Raw genomic sequence first — 22,872 nt, 5'->3', positions numbered from 1 at the left:
GGCATGCATGCATCATGATCATAATTAGAGCAGCCATATCATCATATAATCTCTTATGCCAAAGTGATAATTCCTTCACAAAGTAAAGTATGGATCAAGAACCTTATTGAGAATTAACAACCAATAGCCTATAGTCATTAAGGCAATTGCAATTTATCATAACATCAGAAAGAGTCAAATAAGAGCTTGTAAAGCAAATCCACATACACAATCATCCTTTTGTCTTCTACAATTGCTACAACTCACGTGGTACTCATGAGATCAAAGTTTCAGTCGGACAGAGAGAAAGATAGGGGCTTATAGTTTCGCCTCCCAACTATTTACCTCGAGGGTAATGTCAACAATAATAATTTCATGAATACTTACTTCCAAGTTGACATATGAATATAGATCTTTCCCTAGCATATGACATTAGCTAAGATAAAGGCGAAATAAGAAATTAGTGTAGATCATCATGACATTAGCCAAGATAAAGGCGAAATAAGATAAAGGCGAAAAAAGTAAAGGTACAAGATAGGCCCTTCGCAGAGGGAAGCAGCGGTTGTGATGCTCTTTTGAGGTTTGGATGTGTGTCCTCTTAGTGTGAAGGAACATCACTTTACATTGCCTCCTGTGATAAAGAACTTTATTATGCAGTCTGTCGCTTTTATGTATTCCTCATCACATGTTCATACAAAGCTTATTTTGCACACACTAATAGATCATACATATTTAGGGAGCAATTTTTATGGCTTGAACCGATGAGAACTTACTTGAGGGATCTTCTTCAATCCATAGGTAGGTATGGTGGACTCTCATGGCAAAACTGGGTTCAAGGTTTGTGGATGCACAAGTAGTATCTCTACTTGGTGCGGGAGTTTTGGCTGGTATGGGGTGGAAGCAATCGTCATATGCTAAGGGATCTCTAGTCATATAATCATTGTTCGGAACCAAGAAAACATAATTCATTTTGTTGTCTTCCTTGTCCAACATCTACTTCTAAGCATGTAATAGTTTAGTGAGTGTTCACAATCATAGATGCTGTCAAAGATGATATATTTATATGTGAACCTCTCTTTCTTTATCACTTCCTATTAATTGCAGCAATGACCAAGGTCTACGTTTGTCCACCCACAACAAGTTTTAATCAACATTCTTTTTATATGTGAAGTCATCACTTCTCATAAGATCATTACATGGTCTTTCATGCTTTTGTTCTTTCTTCATTATTTTCCTAAGATCAAGGCATGAAGCAAGGCCCTTAACTAAAACACTCTTTATTATATGACTCACGAACTCGAATACATTGGGGGTGACACAAAGCAGAACTCAAGCCTAAGACACTAAGAACTTTATTCTACTCGAGAAAGCTAAAACAAAAAAGGATCGAACTAAGAAAAGGTAAAGGAAAAAGATGTGATGGTGATATGATACCGGGGCAACTCCCCCAAGCTTGGCACAAGCCAAGGGGATTGCCCATACCCGTGCTTAGTTGTCTTCCTTCGGAGGTGATGGTGGTGGATTTGTTTTGTCTTTTGATTCCAAGAGGGCTATCGATCTTTCATTTATACCTTAGAGCTCTGTGATATGTTTCTCTAGAAAAACAACTTCACGAGTGAGATAAGTATTACGAACACGAGTTATTTCACATAACCTCAAGAGCTCGATCAAGGATGGAGGTAAAAGGTGGAGGTAAGATTGAAGAAAATCCTATTCCTCGGCTTCTTCCTTGTTGAGCAAAGATTGCCCTTCGTCCAACGTCGGATTCTTCTCCTTACTTTTGCCCTTAGTTTCTTTAGGTAGCCTTTCCTTGGCCTCCATGACCTCCATTCTTTTCAGATCAGCATTTACTTCTTCATAGACTTGAGGGAGATCGTTCACCCCTACAGATTCCTGAGACGACATCTTGCCTTAAATCTGCGGAAGAAAACAGGCTCGAAATGAAAAAAACACAGGAAATTTGCGTGATACGAGGGTCAGACCTTTTGGGAGAATACATAATGATTTTTTCCGACCGGAAGGAGTACTCCTTAAGAAAATAGAGTCCGGGAGGCACACGAGGTGGTCACAAGCCCCCCAGGCGCGGCCACGGAGTAGCCCGCGCCTGGCAGGCTTGTCGCCTCCTCGTGCGCTTTCCGGACTACTTTAAATTTTTCAATTTTTCTAAAAAAATCCAAAACAGAGAAAAATCCTACTAGAAAAGTTTTGGAGTTGGTTTACTTACCGAATCACATACCTTATGTACTCCTCCGGAGTTATGGTATTGATAATATTTTTTTCAACATTTATGGGAGTACCTAAGATATGATGCTTGATTCTTTGCCCATTTACCACTCTCGGAAAATTACCTTCCGTGTTGTTGATCTTTATGGCACCGGAACGATATACTTCCTCAACAATGTAAGGACCTTCCCATTTAGAGGGAAGGTTGCCTGCAAAAAATCTTAAACGAGAATTGTATAGCAAGACATAATCACCTACATTGAACTCACATTTTTGTATCCTTTTATCATGCCACCTCTTAACCTTTGCTTCGAGCAACTTGGCATTTCCATATGCCTGAGCTCTCCATTCATCAAGTGATCTAATATCAAATAACCCCTTCTCACCAGCAAGTTTGAAATCAAAGTTGAGCTCTTTGATTGCCCAATAAGCCTTATGCTCTAGCTCAAGAGGTAAACGACATGCTTTACCGTAAACCATTTTGTACGGAGACCTTCCCATGGGACTCTTATAAGCAGTTCTATAAGCCCACAGTGCATCATTGAGCTTCTTGGATCAATTCTTTCTAGACCTATTGGCAGTATTTTGCAGAATTAGTTTAATCTCAATATTACTTAGCTCTACTTGACCGCTGGACTGAGGATGATAGGGAGATGCAATTATATGGTTGACATCATACTTAGCAAGAGTTTTACGGAAAGCACCATGAATGAAATGTGAACCACCATCAATCATTAGATATTTAGCGACTCCAAATCTAGGGAAAATAACTTCTTTAAGCATCCTGATAGAGGTGTTGTGATCAGCACTACTAGTTGGGATAACTTCTACCCACTTAGTAACGTAATCAACATCAACTAGGATATGAGTATACCCGTTGGATTCTGGAAAAGGTCCCATATAATCAAAACCCCAAACATCAAATGGTTCAATCACAAGTGAATAATTCATAGGCATTTCCTGACGTTTACTGATATTACCTATTCTTTGACATTCGTCACAAGACAAGACAAACTTACGGGCATCCTTGAAGAGAGTGTGCCAATAGAAACCTGATTGCAATACCTTGTGTGCAGTTCTATCTCCCGCATGGTGTCCTTCGTAAGCCTCGTAGTGACACTTCTGTAGGATCTGTCCCTGTTCGTGTTCAGGTACACAACGTCTAATAACTCCATCTACTCCTTCCTTATAAAGGTGAGGATCATCCCAAAAGTAATGTCTCAAATCAAAGAAGAATTTCTTCTTTTGCTGGTATGTGAAACTAGGTGGTATATATGTGGCAACGATATAATTTGCATAATTAGCATACCACGGTGTACTACGTGAAGTGTTGATGACATTCAATTTCTCATCAGGAAAGCTATAATCAATAGGTTGTGGGTTATCAAGAACATTCTCCAACCTAGACAAGTTATCTCCAACGAGGTTCTCAGCACCCTTCCTGTCGACAACTTGCAAATCAAATTCTTGTAGCAAGAGAACCCATCTGATAAGTCTATGTTTAGCGTCTTTCTTTTCCATGAGGTACTTAATAGCTGCGTGATCAGTGTGAATAGTGACTCTGGAATCAACTATGTAAGATCTGAACTTTTCACATGCAAACACGACTGCTATAAATTCCTTTTTAGTAGTAGCATAGTTTCTTTGGGCAGTGTCTAGAGTCTTACTAGCATAGTTAATAACATTCAACTTCTTATCAACTCTTTGTCCTAGAACAGCGCCAACAGCATAATCAGTAGCATCACACATGATTTCAAAAGGTAAGTTCCAATCAGTTGGTTGAACAATAGGCGCAGTTATCAAGGCCTTTTTAAGTATTTTGAAGGCTTCCTCACAATCATCGTCAAAAACAAAAGGAATATCCTTTTACAAGAGATTGGTAAGAGGCCTAGAAATCTTAGAAAAGTCCTTAATGAACCTTCTATAGAAACCAGCATGACCAAGGAAACTTCTTATACCTATGATATCTGTTGGGCATGACATTTTCTCGATCGCATCAACCTTAGCGTTATCGACTTTAATACCTATTTTAGAAATTTTATGTCCTAAGACAATGCCTTCATTAACCATAAAGTGGCACTTCTCCCAATTCAAAACAAGGTTGGTATCTTTACATCTCTGCAAGACTCGATCAAGGTTGCTGGGGCAATCATCAAAAGAAGACCCATAAATGGAGAAGTCATCCATGAAAACCTCAACAATATTTTCACAAAAGTCAGAGAATATAGCCATCATACATCTTTGGAAGGTAGCAGGTGCATTACATAAGCCAAAAGGCATACGTCTGTAAGCAAAGGTACCGAAAGGGCACGTGTAAGCAGATTGTGTAACAGGTATTTGGGAGAAACCAGAATAACCATCCAGAAAGCAGAAGTATGTGTGTTTAGACAGTCTTTCTAGCATTTGGTCGATAAAAGACAAAGGGTAATGATCTTTCCTAGTGGCTTTATTCAATTTCCCAAAATTGATCACCATACTATAGCCAGTAATAATCCTCTGCGGGATCCATTCATCCTTATCATTAGGGACAATGGTAATACCTCCCCTCTTAGGGACGCAATGCACCGAACTCACCCAATCACTATGAGCAACAGGATAGATAATACTTGCTTCCAGGAGCTTTAGTATTTCTTTTCTTACTAACTCTTTCATCTTAGGATTTAAGCTCCGTTGATGTTCGGCAACTGGTTTGGAATCAGGATCAGTTTTAATATTGTGCTGGCATAGAGTGGGACTAATGCCCTTAAGATCATCAAGAGTATAACCAATAGCAGCACGGTGCTTCCTTAGAGGTTTTAGTAACTTCTTTTCTTCATGCTCTTAGAGGCTAGCACTAACTATAACAGGATATATCTCTTTTTCATCAAGATAAGCATACTTACAAGTATCACACAACTGTCTGAGCTCGAACACAGGATCACCCTTTGGTGGGGGTGGATCTCCAAGCAGTTCAACAGGAAAATTATTCTTAAGGATAGCATATTGTTCAAAGATAACTCTATCTATCTCATCCCTTTCATCCATATGCATATCATTTTCATGCTCAAGCAAGTATTGCTCTAAAGGATCAGTAGGAGGCACGGCAATAGAAGCTAGGGCAATAATTTCATTTTTACTAGGCAACTCTTTTTCATGAGGTTGTCTACCAAACCTGGAGAAATTGAACTCATGTGACACACCTTCAAAGCCAACAGTGACAGTTTTCTTCTCACAGTTAATATGAGCATTGACAGTATTGAGGAAGGGTCTGCCAAATATGATGGGACAAAAGCTATCTTGTGTGGTAGAGAGAACAAGAAAATCAACAGGATTCTTTGTTTTACCACACAAGACTTCAACATCTCTAACAATTCCCAAAGGGCAGATAGTATCTCTATTGGCAAGCTGAATAGTGACATCAATAGGTTCCATCTCATTAGGTGCAATCTCGTCTTTAATTTCATCATATAAGGATTGAGGTATTGCACTAACACTAGCACCCACATCACATAAACCATGATAACAATGATCTCCTATCTGAACAGAAACAACAGGCGTGCCAACAACAAGCCTATGTTTGTCTCTAGTATGTGGTTTAGCAACTCTAGCAGCATCTTCACAAAAGTGAATATCATGGCCATCAACATTGTCGGACAGGAGATATTTGATAATGGCAATGCTAGGTTCAACTCTAATTTGTCCAGGGGGTGTAGGTGTTCCAATGTAGCCCCTACGTATCACAGTTGAAAATTCAAAATGATCCTTTATCCTAACAGGAAAAGGTGGTTTCTCAATGTAAGCACTCGGAATAATAGGATCATTATAAGCGATGAATTTCTCTTCAAATGGATTGTGTTTAACTACATTGACTTCAAAGGGAGGATGATATTTAAACCACTTATCTTTAGGGAGATCAATATGAGAAGAAAATGATTCGCACAATGAAGCTACTATCTCAGAGTCAAGTCCATATTTAGCGCTAAAATCACAAAAAGTATTTGTTTCGACAAAGGATTTAACGCAATCAAAATTGAAATTCATACCTGAGTCCTTACCTTCATCAAACTCCCAATCTTCATAGTTGCGTTTAATTCTTTCCAATAAATTCCATCTTAAGTCAATATCTCTCTTCATAAAAGAACCGGTACAAGAAGTGTCAAGCATGGTGCGATCATCATCAGAAAGCCGAGCATAGAAGTTCTGAATGATAATTTCTCTCGAGAGCTCATGGTTGGGGCATGAATATAACATTGATTTAAGCCTCCCCCAAGCTTGAGAGATGCTTTATCTGTCACGAGGCCAAAGATATAAATATAATTCCGATCACGATGTACTAGATGCATAGGATAAAACTTTTGATGTAATTCCAATTTCAACCGGTTGTAGTCCCATGATCCAGTATCATCACATAGCCTATACCATGTCAATGCTTTGTCGCTCAAAGATAAGGGAAATACCTTCTTCTTGACCTCATCCTCGGGTAAACCTGCAAGCTTAAATAAACAACAAACTTCATCGACATAGATTAGATGCAAGTCGGGATATGAAGTTCCATCTCCTGTAAAAGGATTAGCCAGCAGTTTCTCAAGCATACCCGAAGGAAATACATAGTAAATATTTTCAATAGGTGTAGCAGGTTGAGGAGCAACTCCTTGTGCTTAAGTTCGAGGTGAAGATACCCCAAACAAGCTCCTCAAAGGATTTGTTTCCATAGTGACAAGTGACAATAAATTTCAGCACACTATATAAATGTTTCCTTACCAAATTCCACTTACAAAGGCGCTTTACTCCCCGGCGACGGTGCCAGAAAAGAGTCTTGATGACCCACAAGTGTAGGGGATCTATCATAGTCCTTTCGATAAGTAAGAGTGTCGAACCCAACGAGGAGCACAGGGATCTGACAAGTGGTTTTCAGCAAGGTAATCTCCGCAAGCACTGAAATTGTTGGTAACAGATAGTTGTGTGATAAGATGATTCGTAGCAAGTAGCAAGTAAAAATAGTCACAACAGTGCAGCAAAGTGGCCTAATCCCTTTTGTAGAAAGTGACAAGCCTGGACAAACTCTTATAGGAGCTAAAGCGCTCCCGAGGATACATGGGAATTTCTGTCAAGCTAGTTTTCATCATGTTCATATGATTTGCGTTCGATACTTTGATAGTTTGATATGTGGGTGGATCGGTGCTTGGTTTCTGCCCTTACTTGGACAAACCTCCCACTTATGATTAACCCCTCTCGCAAGCATCCGCAACTACGAAAGAAGAATTAAGACAAAGTCTAACCATAGCATTAAACTAATGGATCCAAATCAGCCCCTTACGAAGCAATGCATAAACTAGGGTTTAAGCTTATGTCACTCTAGCAACCCATCATCTAGTTACTACTTCCCAATGCCTTTCTCTAGGCCCAAATAATGGTGAAGTGTTATGTAGTCGACGTTCACATAACATCACCAGAGGAGAGACAACATACAACACATCAAAATATCGAACAAATACCAAATTCACATGACTACTTATAGCATGACTTATCCCATGTCCTCAGGAACGAAAGTGACTACTCACAAAGCATAATAATATTCATGACCAGATAGGTAATGAATAGCATCAAGGATCTGAACATATAATCTTCCACCGAGTAATCCAACTAGCATCAACTACAAAGAGTAATTAACACTACTAGCAACCTTACAAGTCACAATTGGAGTCGCGAGATGGAGATTGGTTACAAGAGATGAACTAGTGTTTGGAAATGAGATGGTGCTCATGAAGATGTTGATGGTGATGAGTCCCGTCCGATGAGAGGAGTGTTGGTGATGACAATGGCGACGATTTCCCCCTCTAGGAGGGAACTTTCCCCGGCAGGACGACCTTGCCGGAGCTCTAGATTGGTTCTACTCAAGTTCCGCCTCGTGGCGGTGGAGATTCCTCCCGAAACCCTCCTCTTGATTTTTTCTGTGAAGAAACCCTCCTTATAGCCAAAGAGGGGAGCAAGAGGGCCAACTGAATGCCCACAAGCCACCTAGGCGCGACCAGGGGGGTAGGTCGCGCCTAGCACGCTTGTGGCCTCCTGGTGGCTCCCCTTTTGTACTTCTTCCGTCCGGTAATTTTTATAAATTCCAAAATAAATCCTCGTTGATTTTCACGGATTTTGAAGTTGCGCAGAATAGGTATCTCAAACTTGCTCCTTTTCAGGCCAGAATTCCAGCTGCCGGCATTCTCTCTCTTCATGTAAACCTTGCAAAATAAGAGAGAAAAGGCATAAGTATTGTATCATGAAGTGTAATAACACCCCATAAAGCAATAAATATCAACATAAAAGCATGATGCAAAATGGACGTATCAACCGTTCGGTCATGTAATGTAATAAATTGGTACTTGGATGTAAGACTCTTATTATTCATTATCTGTGTGTTCAGTGAGCATTGATATCTGGTATCACTGAGCACATTCATCCGACGATCTCGACTTGTAAGTCTGGGTCCCTACAATCCTTCTGTTGTCAACACATGACCCAAGAATCCAACTTCATGCAACCAAAATTCACACTTACTGAATTTGGCATAGAGCTAGTGCTCTCGAAGTTTATCCAGGACCATCCTCAAGTGTTGTTCATGCTCTTCTTCTGACTTGGAGAAGACGAGTATGTCGTCGATGAAGACAATGACAAACTTGTCAAAATACTCCATGAAGACTTTGTTCATGAGGTACATGAAGTAGGCTAGGGAATTGGTTAACCCTAATGACATGACCGTGTACTAATACAGGCCATACCGGGTCACATACGCCTTGTTTGGAATATCCTGGGGTTTGATCTTCAACTAGTAGTACCCAGACCTGAGATCGATCTTGGAGAATACATTGGCATCATTCAGCTGATCGAACATGTCTTCAATCTTGGGAAATGGGTACTTGTTCTTTATTGTGACTTCATTGAGATAACGGTAATTGACACAAAGTCGGGTAGTTCCGTCCCTCTTTGACATAAATAGAACAGATGATCCCCAAGGAGAGGAACTTGGGGAAATAAATCCTTTCCAGAGTTGCTTTCCTAGTTGCTTCTGTAATTCATCCAACTCTTTGGATCCCATTCTATAGGGCTTCTTATAGATGGGTCATGCTCCGGGCATTATCTCAATGATAAACTCAATGTGTGTCTAGGAGGCATTCCGGGTAGCTCCTCAGGAAAGATATATGGGCATTCACATACCACTCGCACTTGATCCAACTCAATTCCTGACAAGCAATTAACCTGAAGGGCCTGAGCGGAAGTAGGGCTCGGGACATACTTGACTTCAACTCCTTGACTATTGGTCATGGTATAAGTTCGCTTAGCGCAGCCAAGAAAGCCTTGGTGCTTGGTCAACCAATCCATCCAAGGATAACATCCATGTCTTGCGACTTTAGTATGATAAGACCTCCTAATAAGTCTACCCCGTTGATGTTAATCCCAACTCCTTTACCTCCTATCTTGGTCCTTAATACTGCACCCGAGGTTTGTAGTATCATATGAATACCCAGAGGTGTAGGCTCCATATCACTCTCTAGTGCAAACTTTTGGGTGACAAAAGAATGCGAAGCAGCACAATCAAACAAAACAGTTGTTGGGGTTGAGTTCACAAGGAACGTACCCAGTATACATCCGGGTCTTCCTGGGATTCCTTGCTAGTGACATGATTCACACGACCCTATCATTGTTCGGCTGGTTACGGGGAGGTTGGTTCCATGGCGGTGTTGCACGTCCTGTCCTTTATTTTTCACATTGGGGTGTGGTGCATCTGGCTTCTTGTTGGTGCACTGCTTGGAGATCTATCCAGGCTGACCACACCTGAAGCACGTGAACTGCCTGAAGTTGTTGGTCTTGCTACCAGTGTTGTTATTGGGATTGTTGTATGCCGGCCAAGGGTTGGCATACTTCTGAGCCTCGTAGTTCGAACGATGTGTAGGAGTCCTGAATTGTTGAGGCTGATAGCTTGTCTTGACAAGGGTTGGTTGCTAAGGAAAGGCTTCTGGTTGCTGGAACTACCCTTGTTGATCATCTTGCGCTTGCGAGTGTCTTCCATGGCACGACACTTGTCTTCCATCACGAGATCCATGTTCACCGGGTGGAAGAAGGTCTTGCACTCGTAGACAACAAGTTGATACTATAATGCTTGCTGGAGTCCTTCCATGAAGCATTCTATCTTGGCTGCCTCATTACTGATATCTTCATGTGTAGGTACTCCTTGATAGACCCACTTTGCTTCAACGCTCGAAATTCCAGCTTCTTGATAACCATAATCCCAAAGGGATGTGGGCAGTACGTTACCCTTGCTTAAAATCAGCCCAGGTGAACACACGGTCGCCTTACATGACCTTCAATCCATCCCACCAAGCTCTAGCGATAAACCTGAGGTAGTGATAGTCATAGAGAACCCTCTCAAGGTCCTCATTGTAGTTGACCAACGCAAGATGGTCCTCGATGGTGCATATCCAATCATCAACATCCAAGGGCTCGGCTATCTTGGTGAAGGTTGGGGGCGAATTCTTCATGAACTCCGATGGAGTGGAATGACAAGTGCCGTTCCTACCTTGCTAGAGATTGTTCAAAAGAACTTGAGCCATGTGCTGAATAGCTGCATTGTTGGCTTGGCATTCCTCTGTGAGAACTTGGAGAAACTAAGCTATAGTCATGTTCTCCTGTGGAGGTGGCGGCGGGGGAATGTCACCTTGTGGCTACTCCCGGTGATCTCCAACCTGAGCAGACCCACCATCTTGTGTCTGCTGGCTAGAGTTGCTGGTGTTGGGGTTGATAAAAGTACTATTGCGGGTAGCAATCACCATCCTGTTTGGAGCAGCAAAGTCAAAAAAGTAAAATAGGCAAGAGGGAAACACAACTAGAGGAAAACACGCCTAAGGGGGTTGGTATGTTGCAAGTGTGATAAAACAAAGGTTGAAAGACCAAACACATATCATTAAGGTAAGAGGGGCGATGTAGTCGCTTACATGTTGCCTAAGGCAAAAGCGTGACTTGCATCGAATCACTAAGAACAAAACAAACAACAAGCACACATTGTTTCATATGAAACATTACAAGAACTTGACTTCACATGAGGGATACATGACTTACCGTACCCTAAGGGATTCTTGGATTCATGTGGTGGAGTGCTCGGTCTCGTACTTGGGCTCCTCAGGATCTTCCTCCTGATTATCTCTTGTATGGGCGCCGTCTCCGGTATAGGGGGTCAAAGAATGAGGGTGTCCACCCCGACGAGGCTTCACCAGCGCATCCTTGAAGAGTGCATGGTACTCCTTCGCACTCATGTGATGACGACGTGTGGGTGCATCTCTAGCTGGGGGTACTCCTCCTCTATAAGCGGTAGCAGGTTGTCGCTTGGGGGCTCCGTCCTTCTTGATCTTGTCTCGCTTCTCCTTGTCGAGTCGGAGTAGCTCACGAGTGTGGTGAAGTTCCTTGCGGATCTTCATGGACTCCTTAATCAGGTTGTGTACCAAACTGTCGGCACAGAGGATGAAGTAGGTCTGGAATCTGAGTGGTGTCTCATCCTCCTTGTATGGGACCAACGTCCAACTCTCGCCAATACCATCCTTCCTGAAAGGAAAGTGGCGAGTAGCCATGTCGTCAACCATCTCTGAGATGATGTCTCGATGGTGGATGAGTTCCTTCCATGCGGCTGTATCAACTTCTAATGCCATAGTCTCCATTTCTGGTCTTTCAAAGAAACAACTCGTTGGGGAGTTGTTTTCCTTCACGAACAGATCAACGTGGTTCTCCTTCGTGGTGGCATCGACCCAGTGCTCGTGGTAGAGGAAAATGGGTGATCAGTGGAACTGGCACTTCTCCAGGTTGTCCTCAAGGAGTAGGGGAAAGATGGATCATAGGACATCTTTGGGTATGACGACCATCTACAATGTTTAAGGGGAGGGCGTTAGTAAATATTTTCAAAGTAGAGTGGAAGAGGTAAGAAGTGTAGAAAATCCTAAGTATAAATGCTTGGAATAGTTTTTAAACGGGGTTTATCCTAACTAACCTCCATGCTAACTAAGGCTTCCTACAGTCAGGATGGCTCTGATACCATCTCTGTGGGGACCGTGACTCATAAGTCATGATCATCGAATGCACATGTATAGTGATCCCAGAGATCAGTTCTCACTAAACACACATAAGTTGAATAATAAGAGTCTTACATCCATTCATACCGTTCGATAAAAACAAGGACTATGTAGGTCAAGTCTTACATAGATAGGGCCATGAAGGCCAACACACGAAACTAAAAAAGCAGTGAAAATACTAAACGAAAGCGTGAACCCATGCCATATGCCTTAACTTAACAGGCATTCTCACTGGGAAGCGTCCTAGTGTCGGGACCCCGATCCTAAGCCATAGGAATCCAGCCTGTAACACATCGCATCCCTTTGTGGTCTCACGCACGGTTAACTCCACGGCTGCAGGCTTACCTTAGCCGGGACCGTTTGCGTCTTTTGACTCACGTATGCGATAGTGTCGCTAGTAATCCAATGTCAAAGAACCCGGATCGACATGTCTAGTCATAAACCAAAGTGGCAGTACCGCACAAGGACAGGCATACATGACCCAACAAAGCAGGTGTCGGTCATCAGCGAATGTAGACGAGTCGTAGCAAGCTACAAGGACTCCATTACATCGCGTGACATTTCCCCAAAGGGGACAGACACAGCAGCTAAGAAGGACACATGCCGGTCAACCAATGCGTCTGGAGCAGTAGCGAACTACCAAGGCTCCTTGGATCACAAAGGGGCATTTCCTTGTAAGGAGTGCTACTAAAGATCACGACTAGGTAATCGAACCTCATACATATCAAGCATGACACACGTACGCATGGCATACCAATATGTATAGATACATCGATGGCATCACAACATAACCATAAACATACAAGCTTTATTTAAGAGGCTCGGAAGAGCCACACACATAATATTACACATTAAGGTCTCTCGACCCATAATAGCAGTCATACAATACAAGCCAGCGGAAGCGTTATAAACTGTCTGGGAACAGGCAGTGCAACTAGAAGGCACATGGCCTCACTATACTACAGAGCCGACGTAGGGCCAGATCGTAGCTGGGACACCAGCTACTCGTCGTCGATGTCTACGAAGAACCCTCCATTAGGGTCATTAGCAACCTCTGCAACATTTATTAAGCAAACATGAGTACGAAGGTACTCAGCAAGACTTTAGGAGAACTAACTACTCATGCAAGGTATCAAAAGGTATTGTGGGGTTTCATGCGGGAAGCCAGCATTTGACTCGTGGCTAGACAACTTGCATTTTGAAATTAGTTTTGACAACTTGATTTCTCGCACACGAGTCCACTAACACCACAACAATACACTATCGTGGAATCATTCCGTCTCCGTACGGAAATGCCGTCCACGACACTCACGCTTATCTTGGCAATTTTATGAGTAGCCATTGAAGTTATCTATGAACAACATATGTCTCCAAGTAGTCCATATCCGCGGACGCGGCTATTCGAATAGATCATAACCCTGCAGGGGTGTACTTCGTCACACACGCTCTCGCCAGTTATCGCTATGTGCATGTCATGCACCTCGGCAACCTTCAAGCGGAAGCCCAGCGAGGGAGTCGGCCACGACCGTTAACCACACTAGTACCTAGTCCAGGTTTATCGCCTATCTGAGAGTAACCCGTACGGAAGTCCGGCCGAGGTTTCCGCCACGGCCTCAAACGATGTGCGTAGGGTTCCCAAGCCCACCATGCGGGTGCCACTTGGTACACCGTGCCACTGCCTACCGCATCACGGCCCACCTCTCAGGTCAGCACCATGCACGGCCTCCAGCATTACTATAAACACCAGAAACTACTTGCAACTCCTGGACCGGGTACTACGCGATTAATAGGCCGAGCGGGGTCATATTTCAGGGCCCAGCATGTGGTAGTATCTAGTCTTGGAATACATACACGGAACTCGGTTCCTAAGGACGGTTCCAATGAAACAACCCGCCATGTACTCCTACACAGCCTTTCACCGGTACCTTTACCAAATCAAGTTCAACACACAACCTTTGCTCACCGAACACATTCCACATTTCTGTTCATCTCCCAGATGACAGACCATACACAACTCTAAGCATAGCATGCATAGCAGGATAAGGCACATCATAGTTCAAGCAACTACCAGGTATGCTAGGTTGCAAGGTTCGGCTATTTCCTGTGACAAGGTTAAGTCATGCAAAGGAAGTGGGTTCAACTATCGTGGCAAAAGCAGTTGAAGCATTTGATCTTAAAAGCAATAAATAGGTGCAGGAGCGAGAATATGGGATTTATCGGGATGATCAAAAGGGTTGCTTGCCTTGTTTCTCAGAGGAGGAACGATATCCGTCAGACGGATATTCAGTGGAATCCGGGGGTGCGGAGCCTACCGAAATGAATGGCAACATTCAATAATAATCATATGCACTCAAAATGATGCATGAGCATGGCATGAGAATGCAAGGTGATAAGTTATTATTTTCAACATGTATTAGGTTTAGAGTTGATTTGAATCACATTCGGATAGCAATTCAAACGGGGTATTCTCGGATACCGGTTTAATTGATTCGACCTGATGCTCAGATCAACTTGATGTTAACATGCATGAAAGGTCATGTTATGATACTGATTTGTAATTAGGACAGTGGTGATCATTGCAATCATAATGAAATTTGAATATTTTTCCAAATTCCATTTAAAAAGTAATTATGAGAATTCAATTACTCCTTATTCCACATTTTAGGGTTCTGTAACTTTTTAAAACATAGTTGAAAATAGCATAATCGGAATCCTTGAATTTTTCTGATACTTTTTCATATATAAATTATTTTTATTGGAGTTACAAATTAATTTCTATGATTTTTACAACTTTTAGCAATTTCCTGGAATTAGTTTTATACTGGAAATTCTAATTATTGCATCAGACTGACGTCAGCAGGTCAGCCGACCTGTTCAGGTCAAACCTGACAGGGGGGCCCCACTGGTCAGCCTCTCTAGGACTAATCCCGCACTGACCAGCCCTAACTGAGGTTTGACTTGGCCTTGGGCCCACTTGTGAGCGAGTGATTAGGTCACTAAGCTGCTGGGTTAGCTTGCCACATCGACCCCCATCGGAGGGTGGTCGCCGGCGACCAGGCCCGCGGCGGAGGGCTCGCCGGAGGCGACCTAGACGGCGCTGCACAGCACCAAAACACACGCGATTTGCAGCTACAGCATGCTCGCGAAGTGGCCGATCTGGCAGGACCATCTGGGGAGGCCAGGGTCGCCGGAAGAGGCATCGGCGACGAGCCGGAGCGGCGGCCGAAGCTTGGCCTTCTATGAGGGGCGGTTCTAGGGCACGGGGAGGGCAGCTGGAGGGCTCGACACGCTCCTGAAGGCCCCAAGAGCTCGAATCCTAGCTCGGGCGCGTGGATCGGTCATCACAGCGACGGCAGCGACATGGCCGGCGGCGAGAAGCTCTCGGCCTTGGTGGGGAACTAGGATACGATGCACGGGAGAGCGTGGGGCGAGAGGGAAAACGACGACGAGCTCACGGTGGTTCCGATGGCGCTGAAGAGGGGCTCGGGGATGCGCCGGAGGGAGCGAATCGACGGGAGAGGTCCGGCGGCCGGAGGTGGAAGACGATGGCGTTGGGGGCGATGCAGAGCTCGAGGAAGCTTCGGCTTCTGCAGAGATGACCAGGGCGACGAGGCGGAGCTAATGGCGTGCTCTGGGAGGGAATCCTATGGCCAGGGCACGGGCAACTCGAGCTCGAGCTCGGCTCTAATGGCGGCAGCAAGGAGGAGGAGGAGATCCGGGAGGAGGAAGAAAACCGAGGCGGGGAATGGATAGGGGAGGCTCTGGGGAGCTTATCCCCGTCGTCGCCAGCGCGAGGCGGCGGCCAGGCAGGCACGCAGGTGCGTGGCCGCGTCGGAGGGAGCGGCGACCACCTCCTGCTGCCTACTAGCGCGAGGGAGGGGACGAGCCAGGGATGGGCCGGGCCAGGCTTAGGCGACAGGTATGGTTTTTCCATTTTTTTCTGTTTTTGTTATTCTGTTTTGCTAATTATTGTTTTGCTAATTAATTCAGCTCCAAAACAAAAACTAAAAACTATTTTAGACCTCCTGAAATATTTGTTATAATATCCCCAACCATTTCCAAGCTTTTCAACATTTTTGGAAATTTATAGTTTCTGATTTCAAATTTAAAATTTGAAACCAGTAGCCTTTTTCATTTATTCAAAAAGCTTAAGGTGTCAAGAAAATAGTTTTCTCCAATGCTCATTTACTTTCATGATTTATCAGAAAGTTTGAACATTTCTTGAGGCCATTTTGGGTTCATTGATTTTGAACTAGTTTGAGATTTCTTTAATTGAAATGGTGGCTAGGGTTTTGAGTTTTTCCTTTGCCACTTTGTTGATTTTGTTGAAACTTCTTAGATGCAAATGCAAAGAAGACATGAGCACAATGCTATCTTGCTTAAGGGTTAGGGATGTGACAACTCACCCCCACTCAAAAGAATCTCGTCCCGAGATTTAGAAGTCGTCGGGAATAACGCTGGATATTCAAGTCGGAGACGATCCTCTCTTTCCCAAGTTGCCTCCTTTTCAGAATGATTTGACCATTGAACTTTAAGAAACTTGAGGTTTCGACGTCGAGTGGTCAGCTCAGCTTGATCAAGAATACGCACCGGGTATTCTCGGTAAGAAAGGTTATCTTGGAGATCAAGCGTTTCGTGGTCCACTTCACGGATAGGATCCGAAAAGCAACGCCTGAGTTGCGAGACGTGGAAAACATCATGAACATTGGAAAGATGCGGAGGAAGTTCCAACTGGTAGGCAACTTCTCCTCGTTTGGCAAGAATGCGAAAAGGACCAATGTAACGAGGAGGCAATTTGCCCTTGATACCGAAACGATGGGTACCCTTGAAAGGTGTAACCCGAAGGTAAGCCTTCTCGTCAACTTCAAAGGTTACAGCCTTATGATGACGATCATATTGGCTCTTTTGACGAGACTGGGCTGTTTTCAACTTTTCACGAATAATGCGAACCTGCTCTTCTGCATCCTGGATCATATCCGGGCCAAAGAGTTGCCTCTCTCCGGTTTCTGACCAATTAAGAGGGGTTCAACATCTTCGTCCATAGAGAACTTCAAAAGGGGCTTTGCCCAAGCTTGATTGATAACTATTGTTATAAGCGAATTCGGCGAATGGAAGGCACTTCTCCCAATTCATACCGAACGAAATAACACAAGCTCGGAGCATATCTTCTAGGATTTGATTCCTCTTTCTACTTGACCACTTGATTGAGGATGGAAAGCAGTGCTAAAAGATAAGTGAGTCCCCATGGCATTCTTAAAACTTTCCCAGAAGCGAGAAGTAAAGATACTTCCACGGTCCGAGTTAATTTCCAGGGGAACACCATGAAGAGACACTATTCGAGAGATATATAACTCTGCTAGCTGGCTAGCTGTTATACTCTCACGAACAGGAAGAAAATGAGCCACTTTGGAAAGACGGTCAATGACCACAAAGATAGCATTATTTCCTTTCTTGGTCTTGGGAAATCCGGTAATAAAATCCATGCTAACTTTATCCCATTTCCATTCAGGAATAGCTAGAGGTTGAAGGGTGCCAGCAGGCCTTTGATGTTCTGCCTTAACTCGACGACAAACGTCGGAGTCAGCAACGAACTCAGCAATTTCTCTCTTCATCCTAGTCCACCAGAACCTCTGGCGTAGGTCCTGATACATCTTAGTACTACGGGGATGAATGGTGAGAGGAGAATCATGAGCCTCCTTAAGAATTAACTGCCTTAGATGTGGGTTCTTAGGAACCACTAAATGATTCTTGAAGAACACAACACCTTGATTATTCATGGAAAATTCTTTAGCGTTTCCGCTAAAAATATTCTCCTTGATCCGTGATATACCATTGTCACGCTTTTGGCCAGCTATAATTTGATCCTTAAGAGTGGGCTTCGCCACCAGGGTAGAAAGGAATCCTTGAGGAACAATATGAAGATTCAACTTCCGAAAGTCCTCATGGAGATGTGGTTGACCTTGTTGTAGCATCAAATTGTTACAATAAGATTTACGACTTAGTGCATCGGCCATAACATTGGCCTTCCCCGGGGTGTAAGTTTATTCCTAAGTCGTAATCCGAGATCAACTCAACCCACCGTCTTTGCCTGAGATTCAAATCCGGCTGGGTGAAGATATACTTCAGACTTTGGTGATCAGTGAATATTTCGCAATGATTACCCAAAAGGTAATGTCGCTAGGTTTTTAGTGTATGGACCACAGCTGCAAGCTCAAGGTCATGGGTGGGATAATTATCCTCATGTGGACGCAACTGTCGAGATGCGTATGCGATCACATGACGATCTTGCATGAGAATGCAACCTAATCCTTGTCGCGAGGCGTCGCAATAGATAACAGAGTCCTTTGAAAAATCTGGTGGTAGCAACACAGGTGCGGAAGTCAGGCGTCTTTTTAGTTCCTGAAAACTATGCTCACACTGTGGTGTCCACTCGAACTTTTTATCCTTCTTGAGGAGTTCAGTTAGAGGCTTTGCAACCTTGGAGAAATTCTCGACGAAGCGGCGACAATAGCTCGCTGGACCAAGAAAACTCCTAACTTGCTTAACCGATTCAGGTTGAGTCCAATCAAGGACAGCTTGAACTCTCTCGGGATTGACAGCAATGCCCTTACCAGAGATTACGTGGCCTAGATAGGTCACTTCTGGTAACCAGAATTCACATTTTGAAAATTTGGCATAAAGGCGATGCTCTCGAAGTTTCATCAATACCAGCCTTAAATGCTCAGCATGTTCTTGTTCATTCTTCGAGTAGATGAGAATATCATCGAGGTATACCACGACAAATTTATCCAAATACTCCATGAAGATTGAGTTCATCAGCCGAGAGAAAGTGGCTGGGGCATTGGTTAAACCGAAGGACATAACGGTGTACTCATATTGGCCATAACAAGTAACAAAAGCCGTTTTTGGAATGTCCCCGTTCTTAATCTTGATTTGATGGTATCCCAACCTCAAATCCATTTTGGAGAAGACTGAGGATCTAGCGAGCTGATCGTACAGATCGTTGATCCTGGGGAGCGGATACTTGTTCTTAATGGTGACCAAATTAACTGGTCGGTAATCTACAACCATCTGATCCGTTCCGTCTTTCTTCTTGACGAAGAGGACGGGACAAGCCCAAGGAGAAGAGCTAGGACGAATGAAACCTTTGTTCAAGGCCTCATCTAATTGCTTCTTACGTTCGGCTAGCTCTAGGGGTGCCATCTTATAAGGTCTTCTAGCTATTGGGACAGTTCCCGGAACAAGATCTATCAGAAAGTCTACATCTCTGTCAGGTGGAATTCCTGGCAGTTCCTCTGGAAAAACATCCGGGAAGTCACGGACTACCGGAATGTCTTCAAGTTCCGGAAGAGGGTTGGTATTTAGGGAATAGAGCTGGCATTTGGCAACTCGAGTAGAAACATTTACTATCTCACCCGAGGGATGGGTAAGTTGGACATTTCTAGAGTGAGTATGAATCTCGGCATAGTGAGCTGACATCCAGTCCATGCCCAAGATGATATTAATATCCGAAGATTTCAATGCTATCAATGAGGCTAGAAAAACTAGCCTGTCTACTAGAATTTCATTGTCATAGGTTATCCTAGAGGTTTGCCATTTACTACCAGGGGTTTGGACGACCAATGGGATTGGCATATCACAAAATGACATGTTATGCAACTGTGCATAACTTTCTGAAATGAAGGAATGAGAAGACCCAGTGTCAAAGAGAACAGACGCTGGGTGATGATTAACAAGAAGCGTACCCAGCATGACGTCGGGATCCTCTGCAGCTTCTTCTGCTGACACATAGTTCACACGGCCACGTGCAGGAGTTGGCTTCACATAATAAGCTTTGCCCGACTTGGCCTACCCGACGGACTTTCCGGTTTGCTTGGCACCCACATTCTGAGGACACTCACGGGAATAATGCCCTGGTTCTCCACACTTGTAGCATATCACCTGGTTGGCACGTGGTGCAGCATTGCTAGCTGGACCACCATAAGCTTTTGCTGGAGGGTTGGCCTGATTCATCTGAGGCGCCACGTAGGATGGCCTCGGAGTGTTTCTTGGCGGCAGAGAACTGTTTGGAAGCCACACCCTGCGTTTTGGAAACGCAGAACCAGAAGATGAGCCAAAGTCACGGGAGTGCTTCCTTGTGGCTTCGAAGTCAGTATGACCAGTCTCGGCACTGATCACTTTGTTGACCAGGGCTTGAAAGCTTGCACACTCATGGAGGCGCAGATCACGACGGAGCTCAGGGCTCAGACCCTTACGGAATCTTGCTTGCTTCTTGGCGTTAGTAGACACCTCCTCTGTTGCATAGCGGGCGAGGTTACCGACCTCGCGGCTATAGGCATCCACAGACAACTTGCCCTGAGTGAAGGCACAGAACTCCTCTCTCTTTTTGTCCATCAGGCCCTCTGGAATATGGTGCAGACGAAAAGCTGCACTGAAGTCTGCCCACATGGCCACTGGTTCAGCGGGACGCATAGCTTCAAAATTCTCCCACCACAGATTGGCGGGTCCCTCCAGGAAATACGCCGCAAAGGTCACCTTGTCGGCCTCAGACACATTCGCCGAGCGAATCTTGCGTGAGATGCTGCACAGCCAGTCATCAGCGTCGAGGGGATCGACGGAATGATGAAACTTTGGAGGATTCAGCTTCACAAAGTCATTGAGGGACACTGCAGCGTTCCTAGGCTGTCGAGCCGTATTCTGCTCAATACGCTCTAGCAGTCGGTTGGTCTCCCTTTTGTTTCTTTCTGCCTCACGCATCACTTCTACCAGAGAAGGTGGGTGAGGCAGGTCTTCCTGCGACGCTTGACTACCCTCACCTTGCTCATGAGCAGGGGCACGGTTCAACCTGGTGAACACCATCCTGACAAACAAACTCATAGCTTAGACCAATATCATATCAATACTAGCTATGGATTAAGAATGTACTGAACACACGGAATGCGGAAATGAATATTCGAACAACATGGTAACAAGCAAATGCTATATATACACCATGGTTCATACCCACCCTTACATAGTTCAGTACAAACTTAGTCGAAGAGCAAACTACTGAAATGGTGGAACTACTCATCAGAGGCTTACAAGCTTCCTATACATTATTTATCTAGGCCTCCGGAATTCATTTCACATTACTACCATACTTCACAAGTCACGCAGGACTGTGAACGTACGACTACTACCATACTAACCTTCCGCTCAGAGCTCAGGCATCCGCATAAAACATCTCATAGAGATTACCTCCTTGACCTGGAAGCTCAACCTGCGGATCAGGAAACACTCTAGCCTGAGATCCCTGGGATCCATAAGGACATGGATGTGGCCTTGGTCCCCTGACTGGTGGTAAGAGGGGTCCCCGAAGAGGTGTGACTCCTCCTATAGCTGGCCAGTCAACGTGGGCCGGAAGATGGGTTCTAACAGGGTTCAGCATCTCCATCTCTCCATACCCTGTCTGGACTACCGGTGCCAGCTGCGTCAAAGCTGTCCACCGACGGGCACGGGTAGCATAAAGCTCCATGCGGAGAGCACGAGCATCCCTGTCTCTGTTCTCTAGCATCTCAACAGTGGACTGCAGAAGTGGATCCTCCATAGAAGAATCAAAATAGACTCCACTGAGGTATCCCTCTTCACCAGACTGAGAGGCCGGAACATAGCAGAACTCTGAATTCTGCAGTAGTGCATGTCTTGTTCTCATAATAGTCAGCATTGAATAGGCAGCATCCTGAACTGCCATGTCAACGGTGACCCCCAACCCATAGGACCAATGGATTGGCTTCTCAGCTCCAGGGTAGTCTGGAAATACCCTAACAGTGCAGATGTACTGGCTCTGGTTGAAGTCTTGGTACTGTTCCTCCACTATGTACTCGGGGTACCAGCGGTAACCGCACACCGACATCACCCTGACCAGCATGGCCGTATGACCCGGTACATCAATGCACCTGGTCAGACGTACCACCTGACGAGAAGGACGGCCAAGCATCTGTAAATAGAGAGTAACGCAAAAGCATTAGAGCTCTGAATGCAAAATTGGGCAGCATAATGGCTGTAAATGCTCAAAACAAATTTGAGACAACCCAACATGGAATAGCGTAACCACTCAACTATCAAGTTCAACTCTCTGATCATCAAACTTACTTCCTTTTTCCTAGGAATAAAAGAACCCCAATATCTCTTGACCCGTAGTCCTATAATCTACCGATCAGAAACACGAGCCCAGGGGAAGATGAGTAACCTAGTCCTTAATTCCCGCAGAAAAGACGAGGATGACCAGAATAGAATAACTTGAGAAGAGAACAAGAGTCTTACGTTCCCTTCCACAAACAATTCCCTTATATATAACTAAAGCAATTCTAGACTCAACTTCGACCAGTTTTGCTTAGTAATCCTACAGTCAGTCAGGCTCTGATACCAACGCTGTCGGGACCCCGATCCTAAGCCATAGGAATCCAGCCTGTAACACATCGCATCCCTTTGTGGTCTCACACACGGTTAACTCCACGGCTGCAGCCTTACCTTAGCCGGGACCGTTTTCGTCTTTTGACTTACGTATGCGATAGTGTCGCTAGCAATCCAATGTCAAAGAACCTGG

The sequence above is a fragment of the Hordeum vulgare genome, chromosome 4H (genome assembly GCF_904849725.1).
Source record: "Hordeum vulgare subsp. vulgare chromosome 4H, MorexV3_pseudomolecules_assembly, whole genome shotgun sequence".
NCBI classification, from domain to species: Eukaryota; Viridiplantae; Streptophyta; class Magnoliopsida; order Poales; family Poaceae; genus Hordeum; species Hordeum vulgare.
Note: the sequence above shows the minus strand (reverse complement) of the source record.